Source organism: Alexandromys fortis, unplaced genomic scaffold (genome assembly GCF_014885135.2).
Source record: "Alexandromys fortis isolate MF-2015 unplaced genomic scaffold, M_Fortis_MF-2015_v1.1 scaffold_18, whole genome shotgun sequence".
Lineage (NCBI taxonomy): Eukaryota > Metazoa > Chordata > Mammalia > Rodentia > Cricetidae > Alexandromys > Alexandromys fortis.
Genome location: NW_026067897.1, coordinates 614,605 through 636,894, shown reverse-complemented (window position 1 = coordinate 636,894; position 22,290 = coordinate 614,605). Strand labels below are relative to the sequence as shown.

Below are 22,290 nucleotides of genomic sequence, written 5' to 3'. Positions count from 1 at the left end.
TCTTCTTCTTCTTCTCTCTCTCCTCTCTCTCTCTCTCTCTCTCTCTCTCTCTCTCTCTCTCTCTCTCTCTCTCGGTTTGAATGCCAGGTGTGTGAAGAATCCAGAAGAGGGTTATTGATGTTCTTTGGAGCTGTTACAGGCAGTAGAGATCTACCTGATGTGTATATTTGGAACAGAACTCAGTCCTCTGGAAAAGCAAGTGCCTTTAAGGCTGAGCCTTCTCTCTAGCCCTACAGAACATTTTGAACATTTTGCTTACTGATGGATAAAGCCCTACTGCTTATACAAGTATCTGGTATATTGGAGATATGTAGTTAATACTTGCCAAATAAATGAAAAATATAATTATTAAACAAATATTTATATTTGTATAGACTATCTGATTTGATCCCCCCTCAAAAGAGCTGTTGGTTATATTCACTGAACCAGAAACTCTGATATATTGCTGATAGCAGTTTGGAAACAAGAAAACTTTTGCATCAGGGTACCTGGTGCCTTCTTGCTCCCTATTTTCAAGAAACTGGTTATCAGTGCCTTTATTACCAAGATAAATGATAAAATCTCCTTAACCTTAATGCTGCCTCAGTTTAACTCAACACTACCCAGTACTCTTTCAGACTATGAACCCTTGATGCCCTCTTCTTAGAGCACTTGCTTCAGAACAACAGAAACTGAACATTTCTTCTCTGCCCCAGTGATAAAAATTTGTTCGAGGCGCTTTGCTGGTTTATAATACAGCAATGGCTTTCTGGGGAAGAGAGGGCGGGTGCTCTCTTTAAAATGTAATCATCAAAAGGACACATCCTGTCTCTCTGTGAAAGGAAGGTTAATTTCCACAAGTTCCATCAGCAGTGTCCGGCCCACTACATTGCCCAGTACCTTTAAAATCCTGCAGCTTTTCCCCACTACCTCACTCCAGTGCTTAGAACTCACCAGTATTAGTCTCATGAAGTAGACTTCAGTCTCCCTTACTGCAAGAGCCTTGTCTCTCACATCAATTGTATAGAGTTCTTCCTGCCGGTTTAATTTTGTTCAATGCCCTTTTTCTTTGATATAATGTTGAAATAAATTGTGGATTTTGATTAAGCTGTTCAGATTCCATTCTCTTCTTTGAGAGAGAAAGACAAGTAACTCAAACAAAAAGAGACAAAGAATTTTAATCAAAAATTATTTAGCATCACAGAAAATGAAACTGGAACAAAACTTGGAATCCAAAGAGCTCTAAAAACTAACAGAAGCCATGTAGATAGTCTTTATTGCACAGGCCTTTGAAATTGAATGTTTCCATACTTTTATTACTATGGCCCTTTTAGACAAATACTTTTGGGTTTTCATTCTGCACAGCTGTTTTCCAGCTCTAGGGGTTGTTGACTCAACTCTGTGTGTGTGTCATTAGAGCTTTATCAGTGGCCACTGATGTGCCTACTCCAAGAGTTCGCTACATCTCTACACCTATTCATTATTACTCAATTTACTCCAGGTTTCTTTCTTTTAAAAGACTTTAATTTTATGTCTGAGTGCTCTGCAGGTCAGAAGATTGCATCAATCCCATTGTAGGTGATTGTGAGCCACCATGTGGGTGCTGGAAATTGAACTCAGGACCTCTGGAAGAGCACCCAATGCTCTTAACCACTGAGCAATCTCTCCAGCCCTACCCCAGGTTTCTTTAGCTAAATTTGTGAAAGAAAAGAAACATTCTAGTTGTTATTAGATAGTATGATATGCTTTCTTAGCCAAAGCATAGACTGATTTCCCTAAAATCAAAGTCCTATATCCCCTTTAATTTAAATTATATATTAGGAGAGTCAAGACTCATGAAAATAAAGGCTGGCACATCCAGAAAGAACAGGGGCACTGTGAAAAGGAGAGTATACCCTTGTTTATATATATCTTTCATCTGTGTATACAATAACAAATGTGATTCTTAGTGTGACTATCTTTCTATCTGTCTGTCTGTCTGTCTATCTATCATCTGTCTATCAGTTTGAGATGTAAACACTCATTCAGACAATAACATGAAATCATGCAAGCCTTCCTCCAAAGATAATATCTCCATACTACATAAAAGATTCTTGGCAACAGAACTCTGGAGGCAGACTCATCTTTGCTCTAGTACAGAATAATTTCTCTTATTTCTGAAATCAGTGGACTTAATATTAAATATAACTACCACTGCGCTTAGATGTGTAATGGAGAAAACGGAAACAGGACCTTTAGATGTATGAATATAGATGTTAAAGCTGTGAATGGGGAATACAATAAAATATTCTGTTAAGACACTCCAGGAAGACTTCACAGTAAACAAAGAATTGCTGTTTTCCTTTTAAGACCAGGAAAAGTCACTGAACAATTTGAAGAAAAAAAAAACAACATGATTTGAATTATTAATGTTTGGCTTTATTTTTAAATATCTTTTTGTTTATAAAAGAAAATAAAACAAAATTAATAAGTATGAATAGAAGCATAGATATTAGTAAGAGGCTACTTCTAGTGACCACGTGACAAATGGCAGCACTTCACACTGTAGCCATCATAGTAGTATATAGTGGAAATTCTCCAGACACGAATCCTGAATTGCTGCAAATGTGTGTAGTGAATGTTAATGGTGAAAGAGGAAGGACGAAGAGGAAGCACAGCACAAACCCTAAGCTGCTGTACAGAACAGGAGAACAATATGGCTTGGGATCAGCACTAAGATATTTAAATCTACAGACGTCAGGGAATGACTAAACAACACAAGCTAAGCTGAAAACAACTCCAAAATTTGAGACTAATGACATTAGAAATAAGAATTTGAAGTTTCCATTTCCTTGGCTTTACTATGAAAATTTCAGATCATTATAAATCTGGAAAGGTAAAGTTATGAAAATAAATATGCAAATAAGAAAACAATTCTAATATGGATTATTTAATCATTATTTTAAAATAATTGTCTACAAAATTTGTTATTGGTAAATACATTAGAATTCTAGGAGAATGGGCAGCAGCAACATTATTTTTGTAATACTTGGAAAAAATCTCAAAAATATATTTTGAAATTGAAAGTAAGAATTGGGAACTTTTAGGTGTTAACTGCACAGGATCTACAGGAAATCCTGAACTATTTAGTTACAGCACTATACTTTCCAATACAAAGTTTAAAAAAAAAACTTAAAAAATAAAGTTTTGTTCACTAAATATTTAGCACCGCATAATAAAGTGAAACTAGAAATTATATAAATGAAAAGGTGGTTGAGATAACAAAAGCAGAGAAAAGAATATGATCAGCTAGATTTCTAACACATTAAACACATAACCATGCCATTTTTAATTGATAAATTGGAGCATGTGAGTATAGAGTCATTTCTTATTTTCCTATATTTGAAAATTTCCTTGGAAAACATGTATTAGGCACTATGTATCTAAAACTGTTTTCATTTGGCCTTCATTCAAGAAAAATATTTATGATGACTACAAATTCTAAAGCTGACATTAATGTTTTTCAGGATGTGAAAGATTTTAAAGGTACTGCATTTTGTTTTCAATCTCTTGTTAAGAAATCTGCTTTCAATCTATTTGTCATTCCCTTGTAATTATGTCTGTTTTCTTTCTGGCTGCTTTTATGATTTCTATTCTGTCTTTGTTGCTCTATAAATTGATGACACAGCACCTGAGTACAAAGTTCTTTTGATGTCTTTATAGCCTGTGTTGTGGGGCTGCAAAGATGATCAGCACTTAAAAGCATTTTATGATATTGAAAATCACCAGGATTTGTTTCCCTAAGTCTACATGATGGCTCATGAATGTAACTCTAGTTGCACGGAATTTGACACCTTCTCCTGGCCTCTGCAGGCACTGGGAATGCATGTGGTAAACATGCAAGCAGATTCTCAAATATACATTAAATTAGTAAATAAATCTCTATGGTACAGCTGTTCTCAACCTATGAGTGGTAACCCCTTTCGGGATGGCATATCAGATGCCCTGCATAACATTTACAGTATGATTCATAACAGTTGCAAGCTTACACTTATGAAGCAGCAAAAAAAATAATTTTATATTTGGGGTCACCATATGTGAGGAACTGTATTAAAGGGTTGAAGCATTATGAAGACTGATAAAAAATATGTCATATATTTTTGTCTCATTATTTTTGAAAAATTGTCACCCACTGTGTTGGTAAATACCATTTCTAAAAATTTTGGGTTCTGGTTCTGTAGTCAACCAATTATTATCACTTAGCTTCCATATTTCGTTTTTATTTTTCTTGCCAGTCTAGACAAGAAACTCCTTGAACATCAGGAAATAACGAACTAATGCAATTCAAAGCATTCAAAAGACGTCCCCGATACCATCTCAATTTTCTCATTCCCTAAAGCACAGCTGGCACCGAGTCCACTTCTCCAGCCATTTGCTCCACCGTGTTCTACCTCTCCTTGTGTTTTCGTATCACATTTCTGGTGGAACACTGACATTCTGTCTTCCACTTCTCTACCTCAAGCCTTATAAACCACCCTTAAGTGTTTTATCTTTACAATTTTATTTTTAGCATTTGTACTGGGATATTTTTAACACCTTTCAAATTGTTATTGATTATTCCCTATACTTATACAATTATCATTATGTTCTTGCGCCTTTAAATGTTTTAGTCAGTTTATCTCTATCTTCAATCTATCCTTCCAGTGTCTGAAGATGTTGGGAAAATAATCTATTTTCCTGCATCAAAAACATATTGATGTGTTCCTTTATATTTAAAGTAAGATTGGGCTGGGTGGTGGTGGCACACACCTTCAATCCCAGCACTCAGGAGGCAAAGGCAAGTGGATCTCCGTACATTCAAGGCCAGCCTGGTCTACAAGAGCTAGTTCCAGGACAAGCACAAAGCTACAATAAAAACCCTGTCTCAAATAAACAAGAAAACAAAAAAATCAAAACAAACAAACAAACAAAAGATTGGGCCTACATTAAAGATTATTTTCCTTCCAAGGGAATTTACTTTTACCTTTTCTGAATTGTGGAAAATTTTTTCAACCAGGAAGTTTCCAAGTGTAATGTACCATCATTTTCAGCTTTTCTACATTCCTGGACTGCCATGGATTTATTTTTCTATCATATTTTTAAAGTATTCACTTTCTTCCAAGATAGATGCCTTTAATTTATTTTATTTTATGATTTTGTTTTATCTCTTATAAATCCCTTTAAGACATAACTTATTTTAGCAGTTTTTGAAGTGTAGTAAAACTGCTGTCTGTCATAAATTTATCTGGAGTATAATATTTATTCTTCCCAAGATTCCTTTGACAGTCAAGAAGACTTATTCTGTGACTTAGTAAATTTGACCAAAATTTTATCTTAAGATAATGTTTCAAGTAATCATAAGTAAAAATAAATTATTTTAATTAATAATATAATGGAAATGTTTCATATTTACTGACAAACACTGGGAGAAATTCATCATATTGAGTTTTATAGAATTAAATGTATTCATATAAGGTGTGCTTATTAGACAGTCCGAAGGTAATATATATATATATGTGTATATATATGGTAATATATATATATATGTGTATATATATATATATATATATATATGCTGGATTAGTCAGCACAAACCTAAAACCAATGAGATGTCAATTCAGAAAATGAAGCTTCTAGAAGACCAAGGCATGTTATGAAGAAAGGAGAAGATTTAGAGTTATGACTTAACTATTAGTTACATCTGCAAAAGCAAAATGTCACACAACTGAGATGAGCACCTATTCCTATGGAGCGGATGCTCAAGGTAGAGGACAAAGAACTGTTAGATCCAAAATGAAGGTACCACGATGATAAAATCTGTTCAGTTGTGAGTGGTGGATGGGTACAGAGCACCTGACACAGCATAGACCCAAGAACAAAAGACACACGTTAACATCTTATAAACAAGAAGCACAACAAAAATAGTGAGCTAGAATAGTGAAGAGAGCTCCCCAGAACCCTTTATTTCAGTCTAGTATAGGATCATCCTTATTTTTTCTGCTCAATTTCTTTCAAAATAATTGACAGATTGGAAGTATCTGCCTAGTCTCACTGCAACCTGACAAACCATGACAAACTGATAGTCATGGGAGGACTTCCAGAAACTGAAGAGAAACAAAGGAGAAGTGGAAATGTAGGAGGTGAGAGGGGCGGAAGTAGGAGGAGAGGATGGAGAAGAAATTTTGGTCAGGACATAAGAAAAATGAAATAAAATAAAAAAGAAGCAAAAGCATCATAAACTGATAAATGTGTACTTGTGAATGTGGAAGAAAGGTAAAATATACATTTTATGAATAAGTGTGCTACTATTTATGACTTAATACCAATTTAATTTTTAAATTTTTTAATAAATTTATAGGAATAATTAGTGCATTTCACTTAATCTAACAATGATTTAAAAATAGTGATCATTAAAACAATTTTGCCTTCATGATATTCCACTCTGAATGCTTGAATTTAAAGCTCAGGCTAAGCTGTCACTCGTCCTGCCCTTCAAGGTTATCGTGGTCCTCACAGACAATTACCGATCCCAACAAAATCCTCAGTCATAGCGTCTTCCTGCTGCCAAAACACATTAACAGAGACATCATCCCAGTCTCACAGAGCTGTATGCATCTTCACGCCATATTATTTTTGGTTTTGTTTTGTTTTGTTTATTTGCTTGTTTGGTTGGTTTCTATTTTTCTTTCTTTGTTTGTTTGTTTGTTTCTGTAACAGATTCAACACTTCTCCATGTGACTGTCTTTCATAAGGTAACCAGACGCCCTTAGTTCATCTTTGGTAGCTTTTCTCTTTCCTCTTTTTTTGAAGAATTGAACTTCACCATTTACTTGACGAATATGTTAGAGGTCTAAGGAAGCAGGAAGGAGGAACAACACAAAATAACGGAATATGTATATCATGAAAGCAGAGAGGCAACCAGGGGAGAAAGTAGACCAGGAAGAGGGAAAGAAAGTGGGCTGGAGAAAAGTGGGAAGGTGAAAGTGGAAGGATAAAAAACCTCTGTGTGTGTGTGTGTGTACGCGTGTGTGTACGTGTGTGTGTATGTGTGTGTATGTGTGTATGAGTGTACTTGTGTACATCTGTGTATGTGTGTACATGTGTGAATGTGTGTATGTGTGTACATGTGTGTATGTGTGTGTACGTGTGTGTATGTGTGTGTGTGTGTGTAGTCATTAAAGTATCACAATGAAACATTTCCTGTTAACCAAATATTTAAAAAAATAAAATTAGTAATAAAATCTAATGGCAAATGGCACATTTAAGAGACAAGCTAGTAGTAGAACAAAATGTGAATTTTCCAGCCTATTTTATAGAACAAATTATGCTAACAGCTAATAACTCTTTTTAAGGTCTTCATCACTGGATGAGTCTACCCAATTTAAAAAAAAATTGCCTTGTCAATTTAGTTTGTCCACCTGACATATTAAAAATACATAAAAAGGTTTAATGTAGGACTTGATTATAGCAAAGTTTTGAAAGAGATTGTTTCCCTTTTTTGGAATATAAAATGTACTTGGACATAAGATCAGATTAAAAATTTTATGAGCATTCATAGGACCTTTCCTAATTGATCTTGTCCTACATTTTATACATTATGCTAATGATACATCTGTTGCCCTTCATTTACCTAATATTATGAGTTCTTTCTATTTCAGCCTTTGGAGTTATTATTTGAAAATAGTATGCAGAGACCAGTAAAATATAAACCACTGTAATGTGTCATACTCATGAGGACTTTGATGTTTCTGAAGCTAAAGAATATTAAAAATGGAAAGCCATCTGTCCTGAGTGGCACAGACATTAAGCTGACCATAATTTTGTGATATTTATAAAATAGATCTGCACAATTGTTGGATAAAATTTTATTATGTAATTCCTAGAGTGTAAAGTATGGTCACCGATGCTTACACAGTCAGTGCTTCTTCAGAAAATAGAAATCAATACAAAAAGTCATTCATACATCCAATAACTTAAACACCAGGAGCTAGGTGTGGTGATATACCCATAATACCTCCATCAGAGGTGGAGAAAGAAGAGTTTGAAACTAGTGTAGTCATTATTTTGTCACTAGAGATGCATGTAGGCTATTGGTAGAAGTCACAGTAGAACTTTGTAACGAGATAATTATTTTTCATAGTTAAATGGAAGTGGCTTGTTTCAAAACATTCATCTTAGTGATAACAAAAAGTTCAATAACAAACACAATATATGGTCTATAAAACCCTACAGACATGTAAAGATAATACCAAATAAAAATGATGGCAGAATATATTGATTGTTGTTTGGAAGCAAAGACTTAGAAAACATGTCCTTTTTACTATTAAACTAATCTAAACATTGGTTAAAGAAAGGAAACCATCTAGAAGGTACAAAAAACTACTACAGTGAGTTTTGTTTTAGGCTGATTTTTCATTTGATTATTAAGATGGGTCTACTATGCAGCCTGGCTGGTCTGGAATTCCATACATAGACAAAGCTTGACCAGAACTCATAGAGGTTCACATCTCTACCTTTTGAGCGCTATAACTAAAGGCATGAAACTCCAAGCCTGGCTCTGTGTTTAAAGCTTCTGTGATTTTATACTACTGATCGGCAGGGAGGTGAGAGCTGGGAATGAGGCACAACCATCAAGTGATTGCAGTCATGACCACATGCACTGACACAAATCACTATGAGCCCAGAGATAAATGACATTTCATCCGGTCCTTTAACTTTCCTTATTAAAGTTTCTGATTCTACAAGCTATCATATCTTAATCGAAATGGCTACATACTTGATTGTGATACTTCCAGCATGAATTTTGATAGCTTACTATAATTTTTCAAGTTGAATATAAAAATTTACGATGAAATGTCTTTATTATAAGTAAAAATTAAAATCCTTATTGAAATATCTCATGATGCATCATTGTTCAAATAAATACTATGAAAAATATCCTTGTTTAGTGTAAACAGATTGCCTAAACCATATTGTCTCTCTTTTAGTTAAAGCTATATAGTCATCCCAAATTCATCGTCTTTTAGTTATTTGACAGGAAATAAAGAATTAAAGGTTACATTTGTATAAATATACAATCGATCTTTTGGTTGCCTTGTGTACATATGCTCATGTATATGTATGTTTTTATGTGTGCATGTGTACCTGTGTGGGGCACACGTGCACTTCATATTCATGTATGAAGGCCAGAGTTCAATGTACAAATGTATCTTGTTTTTTGAGACAGAGTTTCTGACTGGGACCCAGGGTTCACTGACTGTCCAGAGAACTCCAGGGGGTTCTATTTCTTAAGTGTCTCCATTTATAGTATTACATAAATACACTACCATTCCTTGAGTTTTTTAAACTGATGTTTGGAATTGAATTCAAACCCTCTTGTTTGAGAGACAAGAACTGAGCTATTTCCAACCAGTAGAGGATGTCAAATCCACTAGAGCTGGAGTTACGGGCAGTTGTTAATGAGATGGCCAAGGATGATCAACTCAGCAGCCATCCAAGCCAGATCCACTGCTTTGAGTATGTCTACCGTAATGTCTACTCCATCTATGAGCTGAAGAATGAATGGAGGAGTCGGTCCTGCGAAATGAAATTAAGTATCATTACTTAATAGAGCCAGTACTAGGCCAACTGGCCAGCCCCAGCATGAAACTACTGCAGCTGAAACCAATGATCCTTGCCCTGAAGAGAGATTGAGAGCACAGGGCAAGCTAGAGCACAAAGGCCAAGCCCAGCAGTCCTTGGGGCAGCAGACATTGAGGCCTGTGCAGCAAGCAGCCAGGAGCTGGTGTGGAACATGACCCCAGCCACCCTTCCTAGCCACAGGATCACCCTGACTCTGGCCAACAGCAGAATGTCAGAGACAAGTCTTCGCAGTAGTCCACTATTGATGGCATTTCAGAAACCAGAAACCTTGAATCAGACGAATGACTCATTGCAATGAATATTTGTGACGTTGCATTTTCCAAAGCCACTATGGTGAGTGAGGATGCAATGGAGAGGTGGGGAAGATGGAAGAACGGAGTGGTGAGTATATGATAGAGAGAGGCAGAACTAGAGATTTGACAGGTGTGAGAGAAGCCTTCAGTGGATTCAGAAAGTGCAGTTGCAGACTAGGGCAGAGTAGGGTCAACAGGGTAGGGAGGTGCAGCAACCTGGAGTTTGCACAGACTCAGCCCCAAACATGCTACCCAGCCCCTAGATGACCTTGGTTCTGAGCAATGACAGGATGTCCTAGAAAAAGAACAGAATTTTCTGGCCTAGAACTCCTCAGAAGACCTCCATGGTCACTATGCTGCCCCTTGGAGGTCATGTTAGTGTTTAAGGAAGTCATGTAGATGTGAGTACCCTGTACTGCCTAATGAGGCCATGTTGATGTCTGTGGTTTATGTGGTTCTGCTGAGGGGCATGTTGGGGCACATGTCCCTGTTACAGTCAGGGGTCATGTTGATGTCAATGGCCCATGTTACCACCAAAGGCCAGATAGCTATCCATGGTCTGTGCCCCATCTTAAGCCGTGTTGATGTTCATTCGCTGGAGTGCCATCTGTGGCCCATGTCCTGGAGACCATGCTGATGTCTGTAATCTGTGCTGCCACTGATGGCCATGATGTTGTAGGTGGCCCACACTGTGGCAGAAGGCCACATAGATATCCATGGTCTCTCCTGTCACTGGAGACCATTCTGAGGTCTGTGGCACAGGCTGACAATAGAGGCCATGTGAATATCTGTGGTATATCATGCTGGCTGTAAAAGGCAAGGAATAAACTTTTCCAGTGGTATTGATGACTTCAAAATCACAGTTGAGAAAGAGAGACAAAGAAGCTTCTATTACAATCTCTACCCCCCACACACGCCTCCACTCCTAGATAGAAAACAGTTGAAGAGAACTTTTTTAAAGATGTGATACAGGTGCTGAATTGTAGATTTCTTTAGCTGATGGCTTCTGACAGTGGTGTGGGTAGAGAAAGTCTTAGTTTTCTTTAGGGAACTTTCCATTGGGAGTTTGATCATGATCTTGTGAGTATATGAGCAATTCAAAATTGGACTTGTTTTTTTTTTCCTTTCTTCTTTTTTGTTGGGGGGTGGAGGAGCACAAGCAATCTGAGAGAGAGAGAGAGAGAGAGAGAGAGAGAGAGAGACAGACAGACAGACAGAGACAGACAGAGACAGAGACAGAGAGACACAGACAGAGAGAGAGATACAGACAGAGACAGAAAGAGTTTGTCTCTCATGTGTTCAGAAACAAAAATCCTTAATTAAATATTCGGCAAGTTTCATTCAGAGCTAAATAAGATTTGAGACAAGTAATGAGTCACTTGGTAAAATTTCAAGGCTAGAGTTCTAGATGTCAAAGCTGAGAGACAGAAATTATATGAAATTGCTGGAGGCACCTCATCAGCCAGTTCCTAATTCCTGTGCCTATTATTTTGTTTCTCATATTTGGTGAGCTGAAATGGGCACCCTAAGTACCCATAGTGCCATCTTACATGGGGGTTGACTCAGGGATTTTCATAATAGACACTTATGCCCTTAGAAAACAGCCAGCTCCACAAAAGGCCCTGATTATACAGGAAAGAAACTGAGGATGGATTTTGAAATTTGCCCCAAATCATAAACCTTGGAAGGAGATTAGAATTAAGTTTCACCAGACATCCAGACCCATGCTATAAGCCACCATGTCTACTGAGTGATTTTTGTACATGGAAAAAGAATCCTAGCTTTAACTACTCTGAGCAGCAATAACAGAAGTGAAGGTAACATTGTATCAAAGTCATACAAGTTCTCCTTGAATATTTACAAGTACCATGATGATTATTAGGTTTTTAAATAAACAGGTATGCGTGCACTGTCTTCTTTCAATAATAACGGAACTGAATTAAAGAAAAGAGATTGCTATCTTGATTTGAATATTCATTTAAACCTCACAATTAATGTCAACATTAGGAACCATTGCAGCCACTCACACTGCTAAAGAAATGCCCACAGGTCTGTCTGATGTGAAAAACATTTTACATCATCAAAAAAAATATATAGTTAAGTCCTATATGGCCTTCAAGGTCTTTTTGACTGAATATTTTCTCAATGAGTGTCTCCCTTTCCATCCCATGTTTCAACAGAGGTATTGGAATAAACAATATAAAAATCTTGTGAAATACACTACATAGATTTGACATGTTCTTATTGCTATTACCTAAAATACTTTTAAATGTTTTATGCTTGAGAAGAATGTGTTGCGGCACAACAAATGCTTACACATTAATTGCTCTTTTGAGTTTCTGAACAAACCTGACACATTTCTTATCATATGTATTCTCTGGTAAGTCTGACTGCATAAATCAAGCTAAATTATAAGATCATTTCTCACAGAATAATTCCATGTTGCTATTTTGTAATCAATTTATTCTGTGACATCATCTTGAGTTATAAAATTATTTTAAGTATTGGTTCTATGGTTATTTTATATTTGACTAACACAAAGGGAATACAATTTCCTGGAGAGCAACATGTTAAGGAAACACAATCAACCACAGAAATGTATGTGCAATGAATGGGAACATAAGTCACAGTTATACAGGTCACCTAAAACTGTTGGATAAAGGAGTGTCATTTGCTGTATACAAACAAATGCTCTTAGAATTACACAAAGACTCCAAGTACAGGAAGCACTCATTAAAGTCCTACCAAAAGGAACTGAGTGAATAAAAGTTGGCAGATGAACCCTCTATCTCTGGAAGATCGCATAAAATTGAAATAAACAAGAATAGCCAGACGATAACAATAAACGCCACATCTTTGTATTATTATCTAATCAATCACTTATGTACAGTAAATTCTAAGCCAATCTAAATTCTGGACTTTGTAGAAGTGTTTATTTCAGTGAGATTCATCTTATCTCATACACACTTTATCAATAGCTTTTCAGAAAGCACTGGTGGTGTGTTAATGGAAATCCTAACAATAACTCACTTTTTCTCAACATTAATCTTGTTCTGCAACACCCAACTCTTTACCTTAAATACAATTCAAGCTTATTCCTGTATAGTAATATTGCATTATTTTATACAAGTGACACAGTATGTCATTGTGAAAAGAAATAGATACCAACATGTATGTTAGATTATCCTAATCTTTTCCCTGGTAATATAGTCAATTTCTGCCTCCTTTGTTAACATAACATCGATTTCAAATGCATGGGAAGCAAGACTCTCCTCGCTCTTTAACAAGTTTATCCTCACTTAATCCTTTCAGGTGACTTCTCCTCTCCTCTTTATGTTTCCCTAGAGAAGAAACAGATTCACAACAATTAATTACCTTGCCCAAATGAAATCAGTTCTCCAAAACTTGAAATGACAATGTACAAACTTACACTATTTTTCAATATTATAAGGAAGGGTATTATATTATATATTCAACATTATAAGGCGGATGAAACAGATTCTGTTACTTGATCCCCATTTTCAGCTTGCAGCACCTGCTGCCGTGGCTACTGTTCATGACCATATATCTGCTCTATTTTAACTTCGAAGATGTCTACTTATCCCTTTGCCTATCCACTGGCTAGGGCTGGACCAGGAGTGATGACTGATGCCCAGCTAGAAGAGGAGAATCTTCAGAGTATAATTTATGCTTCAGAGCTCCCCAAGGGCCCAGGCTAACTATATTTGCTTATCTGAACCATCATGTCTATCTTTTGCCCTACCTGGACATTTTTCTCCAGCTGCTTTACAAACTTCCTAAAAACGGTGTCCCACAGGAATCCCTCTTTTCAAAATTCCATTCCGTCAAATGCTAATATAAGGCCCTCGAGTGAGTTTTTTGAGATTTTTCTGATGATAAGATTCTAGAATTAAATTTTCATTGCCAACTGACAAAGAAGATTCCATTTTATCATGGCAGCAATAATGAGGTAAAAAAAAAAAAAAACTTACTGAGACTTTTTATCTGTGACATGTGGACCCAATCTAAATTGCCGAACACTAGCTTATGCGATCTTTGATGCCATCTTTGATGAGCCATAAAAGAAGATATAGTGAATGAAAAATTATGCAAGTGAGTAATTATTTCTGAGAGTGACCCATGTTCCAAGAGGAAGGATGGCTCTGATCAATTAATCAAAGCTTGGGATATAGTGGGCTTGCCTGTCATCTACCATAGTTAAAGAACAGATCGGGCTAATGATGAGGCCTAGGGCTCACTGTATGTTTAGCAAATAAGGAAAAGTGATTATTCCTGCGTGATGCTCTATAACAAAACTAGCATCCTAGAAAGATGTGGATGCTTCAGGAGAGATGCTAATTTGTACTTCTAGATTACCACGAATCTTCTGGACAGGCAGAAATATCCCACTAATAGACATAATATAGACATAATTCAGAGCACACACACACCTGCTTTTTGCTTAGGGCTCTCCAACAAGACATATTGTAGAACAACACTACCATTTTCAGTATAATCAACCTCTCCTTCTATCTGCTATCTTTGACTGACTGTCAAATATCAGCAAATCCCTATAGTGACTATACTGCTGGATCACTGTAAGGGAAATGAGGGTTATTTTTGTTTTGTCTTTGGTTAATTTGTTTTTTTCTTTCAGTGAAGGCACTATAAGATCTAGTTGATTGCAGTCTGAATGGAAGCCTCGTCAAGTATAAATTCTTGGTGTTCAGAAACAAGATTAAGGAATCAGAACTGGATAGGAACAGATGGTAAAAAATGTGAGACCTGTTCATAATGTTGAATGTCATGTCCAGGCAATAGTATATATATATGAACTACTGAGGTTCTAGGCTTTCCATCATCTTCTTATGCCTCTGTAGGCATTGCACACAAGGGATGCATACACATACATAGAAGAGATGTTGTGGCCATGGTGTCTTTTCACAGCAATAAGAAACCTTAACTGAGACAGCACACCGCCATCTCTCATCCCGCTACCCATTGCTGCCCTCACCCAATCTCCATCCTTCCTCACTTCCTCCTCTTCCATCACCTCTCCTCCCCTTCTCCTGTCTACTTGCAGGAATAAAAGAGAGAGGGAAACGGAGAATCTGTTGCATCTTTATCTCATTTACATTCCTACAGATTTTAGCATTCATGCTTACCAGTGTCAAAGATTTAATCACCCAAAGTCTAGTCCCCTATAATTCTTCTCCACATGCATGCATACCGGTGAGTCTGCAGATGGATTAAATGTCACTCTGACCATTAAGCTGCCTTTACAGGGAAAGAAGCTGTCAATATTATCAGAAGAATCGGGTAAGAATACACCCGTAGAGAGTGATGCCTGTAAGCATCTGAGGGGAATTTTCTTCAAAGAATTATCACTTTCTTTCAACGTTTGGCTTTTATGATTCACAAACTGGATGAGGACGCCAGCAGCATTTTGACCGGTAGCAGAGCTACTGGTTAACTCCCAGCCTCTCCAAGGCTAGTGTTTCTTTCACCGAAAAGATGGTTGCAAGATGCTGAGAAGAGTACAGAAGCCCAAGCCTGAGTAGCTGAGTGAGCCACCACTTTGCTGGCAATCATTAACCCATCACTGCCTATGATTAACAGACTTCAATGGTCATATCCAAATTGTCAGCTAGCCTACCCAAGCCACAGTCACCCTGCCCAAACCAGCCTGCATGAGCATGCGCTGATGGAACTTCCTCCCTGAACCATTGTAGGGCCTGCCGCTAGACCCAGAGACTGCTGATGCAGACAGGAGAAGCCAATGAGGGAAAGACAATGCAGCAGAGTCAACAGCCTAAGCCAATGAGACCTTGGGAGGTAGAGTGTATAAGAGGCCTGCCTGTACCCTCAATAAATGAGTCAACTTTTGCTTTCACCTGACTTCCGGAGTCTATGTCTTTGACTCTGTGGCTTCTCGCCCCCTCCAAAAGGTGTCTATGCAAGTTCACTACCAGCACCCTATTTCCCCAAAGATGTGACCATCCTTTATTGGCCCAAACTCTCAAAGAGTCTCCAGTCACCTTTGCAGCTGTTCAGAACAGGCACACCATCACATCTGTGTTTCTCAAACATGACCTAGAGGAGCCACCTCTACCGCATCTGTCATTCAAGGGATATACGTCATTCCACAGCCACATTTGGTCAAACTACACGAATAAGTAAACCTTATTTTCCCAGCACATCAGAGCATCTGACCACCAGCACTCAACTCAGCTCTTCACAGGTTAAAAGATATTGCACAGGTTTAGATCCATCTGCTCAGACGACTTCTCAGAAACACAGTTTGAAACGATTTCATGGGCTAAATAATTTGGTATCAGAGTGCCAAAATCAATAAGATCTGACAGATATCTGGAGTGAAAATTAGAATTGTGAACCTAGAGGAAGGATCAGCAGATCAGAAGAAAGGCAGGGGCTGACTTTGCTGGCATCATTATCCCAGCTCAGTAGCTAATCAATATCCAACTTTCCTTGGATATGGGTCACATGATAGTAACCAACATAGTGCTGATTCAACAGTTCTCTCTGTCTCATGTTTGACAACACATCCATGATCCATCTGTGCAGTTTTGTTAGCGACTTCATGTTTTAAATGATTTGTAAATTTTCAGTTTCTGCACTCTTCACCAGGCACTTGGAAATTAATTAAAGCCTTTTAATTGCTTCCTCTTCTTTTCAGTTTCATCACTTAATACCTGAGTTTTTGGACTCACATTTTATTTTTGTGGAAAAATTTAAAATTCTGAAAGAATCTCCACCTTACTCTGTTTTGTACAGGGAAAACCATAATTAATGTTTTCATGAGTGGAATCAGATATGAACATCCTTATAAATGACAATATCAGAGCTCCGTAAGCAAAGGATACAGGTTTAGAACAGTGATCTTTGATAGCATATGGCAGCCCTTACTAGGCAGAAGCAAGGTAAAAAATAATTACTTAAACAGGCAGATAAGTCCCTCATAGCAGAAAACTGAAATAGTGAGATGGATCCTGATTTAAGGAGTCTATCGGCATGGCCATGGAGCACTGTGTTCTTGAGGAATGATCATCAGCGAGCGCTCATAGGAGCACTGCTTACTATGAACCACAAAGAGATCAAGAATGGACACACAAGGCTCACCAATTCTCTAAGGATGAGTCCTTCCTCCCCAATTCTCCAACCTGAATCAGTTCCTGGGCTAAGCTTGCATCACAAAGAAAAGTCAGATCTGCTTGAGGAATGAAAACTCTGACTATTCATCAACTGTATATATAAGTGATACCCAGGCTGGTAAGATGCCTGAACTACAAAAATCACTAGCCATTTTCTACCAAGCCTAATAAGCATAGTTCAACCTCAGGTCACACATGGTGGAAGAAAAGACATAATTCACAAACATGTACATTTGTGTACACACACACACACATAAACACACACGATAAAAATGATAAAAAGAAATGATTCTCCTCAGTACTTCACCACAGGTCATGCATCCAAGTACTTTGGTGGAGGGGTAACCCATGTACCTTGTAAGCTGTTGGGCACAGTTTGCAGTTTGATTCTAAGATGGTAATGATGCCACACTTTTGGGTGACATTATAAACAGGACCAAGCCACAGATTTTGCCTTGGATTTGTCTTATTTCCAAGGTTTTTTCAGCTTTCCAGTTTGTACATGGACTCATTTCTTTATTATTTCTCTAGTCCATGAATATACAATTGGGACAAATATGCTTAGCATCTGTAAAACTGTACTTCTAAAGGATTATTTTTATGAGAAAGGCCTAGAAGTCAATGATAAACAGCATGTTAATAAGAAAAAAATATAGAGTGTGAGGACTAACCTCACAGAGATTTTTACCCTCTGAGCTACCTGATCATGGTTTCCATTGTATTTAAATGTATTATTTGCTTAACAAGTCTGTACCCCACACACAAACACACTTAGGTGCATGCACATATACACAGATAGTTCATGGAAGATGGGAGTAATCCCTGGAAACTCTACCACATGGCAATCCTGAAGCAGATGATGTAGCAGCTTTAGAACTTTAACTAAAACATCACTTACAGTATTTATGTTATGCCATTGATCTATAAGTAACATCCTCTTCCGTCTTTTACATATCCATTAGAAAAAGTCATAAACAGTTCATGTTGGTATATGATAGAATATATACACATTTGGGTGTTGCTTTTCCTTCCACTGGGAGTAATTTCAACATTCTGCCCTAACAGTCCAAAATGACCTGAATTATCTGTGTACTGGAAAGAACATAAGATGCATTCTAATATTGCTGACAGAGTAGAACTTCACTGGGTAAGCAGAAAGTGGCAAGTACTCTGGACACACTGGTCATTTCATGCTCCACAGGACAGCTGATAACCTGCCAAACCAATATAGTTCCAGCAAGTCCTTGACCTGGGGCCTGTTGAGACAAGCTCTCCACTGTAAACAGCAAGTATTTGCAACTGTGTGTTGTCCTCCACAAAGAAACAGGCATAGAACTGGGTAAGCATTTACAAAGCTTTAAAGAAAATTTGTTGCTCTAACTCATTAGGTGATTTAAATCACTTTTCATAGGATCTGGAGCAAGAAAAGAGCTCATGTGCTTAGGACACATGCCAGCAGGCCATCGTAACAACGTTGTAGTAGAGGACTGCTCGTTCATTCCTGGCCACCCAGACCTGAATAATCACACAGAATCTATATTAATTACAACACTGCTTGTCCTATTAGCTCAGGATTCTTATGAACTAACTCTTACATCTTAAATTAACCTATTTCTATTAATCTGTGTATTGGCATGAGGCTGTGGCTTACTGATTAGGGTCTGTCTCCATTGGCAGCTACATGGAATCTCCCTGACTCCACCTGCTATCTCTCTTTGTCTCTGTTCAAATTTCCTGCCTGGCTTCACTTTGCTAAGCCATTGGCCAAAACAGTTTTATTCATCACCCAATAAAGCATCACATATACAGACAGACATCCCACATTACAAAGAGAGAAATCTGCAGCAAACCCCATTGAGACACCCACAGAGAAGTGCACAATAATTATAAGCAAGTGTATGCATCTGTAATTGAGTTATCCACTTCTTGAACATAATGTAACTTTACCCTAGACCCACTGGTGATGACTCAGATGACATTGGTCAGGGAAAACTCCACAGTGAGCAGAGCTTTGAAGAATTCATCTGGACATCACATGACATCAACACAGAGAAACATTAACCCAAGGTAAGATTATGTAAACTTTTTAAAGATTGGAGCAAACTTTTTGGTTGTTTGATCACAGGTCTGGGGGAGGCACAATTTCAATATTGGGGACAAAAAAGCTTGGAAAAGAGGCATTTATAAACAAATTGTTAGGAAATAATACTGTTGTTCATTCCACTGTCAAATAATGATCTAGTTTTGCTCAGAAACCTGTGTAAATAAAACCTCCATATTTTGTTTGCTTTTTATTTTTTCACCAGTTTGTAGGATGAACTAAAGCAAATATTTTACTGTATCAAGGATTAATTTAAAAGTATGTGTCTATTATTAGTCATACTAGGTAAAAAAATTCATCTCACAAAAATATTAGACATTGATCTCTGGTGTATAGAGAGTAATAGTAATGTTAAAGCAAATGGCTGGAGAAACGTCTCAAAGATTAAAAGCACTGTCTGCTTTTCCAGAAGACCCAGGTCCAGTTCATAGCACATGTGACAGCTTACAGCCATCCCCAACTCCAGTTCCAGGGCATCTAAAACCTTCTTCTAGCCTCTGCAGATATTAGACACAGAGTGATGCACAGAAATACATTCAGGAAAAATACTCATAGACATGAAAACACAAAGAACATATTAACTTCTTCAGTCAGTTACAAACAATTTGTAGAAAGAGAAAAGGACAATGGGAAGTTAGTTTTATATGTGTGTGTATGTATGTGTGTGTGTAAAACTGTATATATGTGTATATATGTATGGAACTTTAATCAAGAACTTTGCTGTTGTTTATACATAAGCATTTTGATCTAGCAGAGGCAATAAGAGTTTTCTGACTATAGTACAAGCTCAAGGAAGTAAGACACAAAAATTTGTATTATAACAAATATAAAACATCCCAATACATGACAAGGAAAGTAATTATCAGAAATAAAGGAATAGATTCCAGCTAAAAAGAGGTTGATATATTAATGATGTGATACGATGTATGACTAAGTACCAAAATTCTACATTTATAGTCAGTTAAAGAAAAAAATTCACTCCTTGATATCCTTACTATATAATGAAAATTCTTAGCTCTTTTATCCCACATGCCTTCTTAAGTTCCACTAATTTCTTTATTGAGAACTTTGGAGGGTACATCCCCTAAAACTGGCTCTAACCGAACGCATCAGAATCACCTGTGAAGCTTTTGTGCAAAGAGCAACACGTCACGCCATCTATATCTGTAGCATTCCAGACTGGTAAATTTCCTTTTTGTATAACTTTAAATCTTTTGTAAGCAATGCTATTATATACTTCTATTAGAGAACCACTAATTGCTTGAATAAATGTAAACAATCATGCATCAAATTTTACATTAAGGCTCTATATTTTTATACCACACAAGTCATTATAACTAATGTCTTATTTGAAATTATTCCATTAGGATCCTCTTGATTGTGTTATCCAGATGTGTTTAAGCTGCTTTATTCTGTCTTATTATTAATAAGTGTAAATGTCTAGTTGCTTGGATAACCAAAATTTAAATGTTTTCCCTTTAATTGTGTAGCTTGTAATTCTCACAATCAATATGTCAGGAAATATTGAATGTTTTACCCTGAAATGTTCTACTCAGAACTTTTCTAGTCATCACTCATGTTGATAGTTTTATTGGCTTCCCAATTGATATTTTACCTTCCAATATTGACATACCACTACATTTCCAATTTAAAGCTAAATTATTCATTTATAATGTAAATAGGTAACTTGTGATCTCTGTCAAATATTATCCAAGTGCTTACTGTTTCACCTACTATGGTAAAAACATTGATTTTTAAAATTTTTAATTGATTTTATTGAGCTATACATTTATCTCTGTTCCCCTCCATTTCTCTCCCCTCCCTTCTTCAACCCTTTCCCAAGGTCCCCTTGCTCCCAATTTACTCAGGAGAGCTTGTCTTTTCTACTTCCCATGTAGATTAGATCCATGTATCTATATTTCTTTGGGTCCTCTTTGTTGTCTAGGTTCTTGGGAATTGTGAATCATAGGCTAATTTTTCTTTGCTTTATGTCTAAAAGTCATTTATGAGTGATTACATATGATGGTTGTATTTCTGGCTCTGGGTTACCTCACTCAATATGATGTTTTCTAGATCCATCCAATTGCCTGAAAATTTTAAGATGTTATTATTTTTTCTGCTGTTTAGTACTCAATTGTGTATATGTATCACATTTTCCTTATCCATTCTTTGGTCAAGGACCCATCATACCACAGAAACATTTGTTCATGGCAGCATTGTTTGTCATAGCCAAAACCTGGAAAAACATTGATTTTTATAGTGACCTAGAATCCCATGTGATGCTGACCCTGTGACTAGTTTGAAACTCTTTCCTGCCACTTTTTGTCTGCTCAGTCATTCACGCAGTCTTGACTTCTCAGCAGGCATTCAGGATTTTTTTTTTTATTTTTAGAAAAGATAATCCCCTAACCTTTCTGCAAATCCTTTTCAACCAATAGCACTGATATTCTTGCTACAAATATAATTCACCACTTTCTACAATATATTATCCGTTTCTATGAGAATTTGTAAGCATAAGTTTCTTAATTAGCATTTTATTGCTGTGAGAGACATCATGACTGTGGCAACTCTTATAAAAGAAACTCAAAGCAGAGAGCAAAGACAAAGTAATCACTGCCCTGGCAGCTCTGAAAGGTCTGAGGATCTTCCTCCTGATTCTTCTTGCTAAAACTCAACAGTTAATTTGTAGAACTGGATGGAAGGTACATTGTGTCCTTTCCATTATATTCTCATCTGAAAGACAGGTAAATTTTATAAAAAGAAAGAAGACAGGGAGGGAGGGAGGGAGGGAGGGAGGGAGGGGAGGGAGGGAGGGAAAGGCAAGTAAACCTGCAAAAGTTTGACTTCCCTAGAGAAAAATCATTTCTAAAACAGCATATATAAAGCACAAACTGCCTTGGAGTGTGAGAAGATTCCAAGACAAGAGAGAAGGCAAATGTCCAATAGTCTCACTTGAAATTCTTAAAGGGTAAGTTTAATCAAGCAGGAGACAAGAATATTTCAAAATCATGCTGTTATATTTCTTTACTCACATGGTAACAACTGAGTGCCGTCCTCATACAGAGATGAGGAAGAAGTAACAGGT

General features: G+C 37.0%; 1 protein-coding gene and 1 long non-coding RNA gene across 3 annotated transcripts in view; one reads left to right on the top strand and one right to left on the bottom strand.

Moving 5' to 3' along the window:
* Cnbd1 (cyclic nucleotide binding domain containing 1) overlaps window positions 1–22,290 on the bottom strand; it is a 249,918-nt gene that overhangs the window by 134,722 nt on the left and 92,906 nt on the right. The window lies entirely within an intron of this gene.
* Window positions 19,053–22,290, top strand: part of LOC126514590 (uncharacterized) — a 36,136-nt gene continuing 32,898 nt past the window's right edge. The window contains exon 1 of the long non-coding RNA XR_007595625.1: window positions 19,053–19,171. This is a non-coding gene — a long non-coding RNA (uncharacterized lncRNA). The remainder of the gene's footprint in view (window positions 19,172–22,290) is intronic.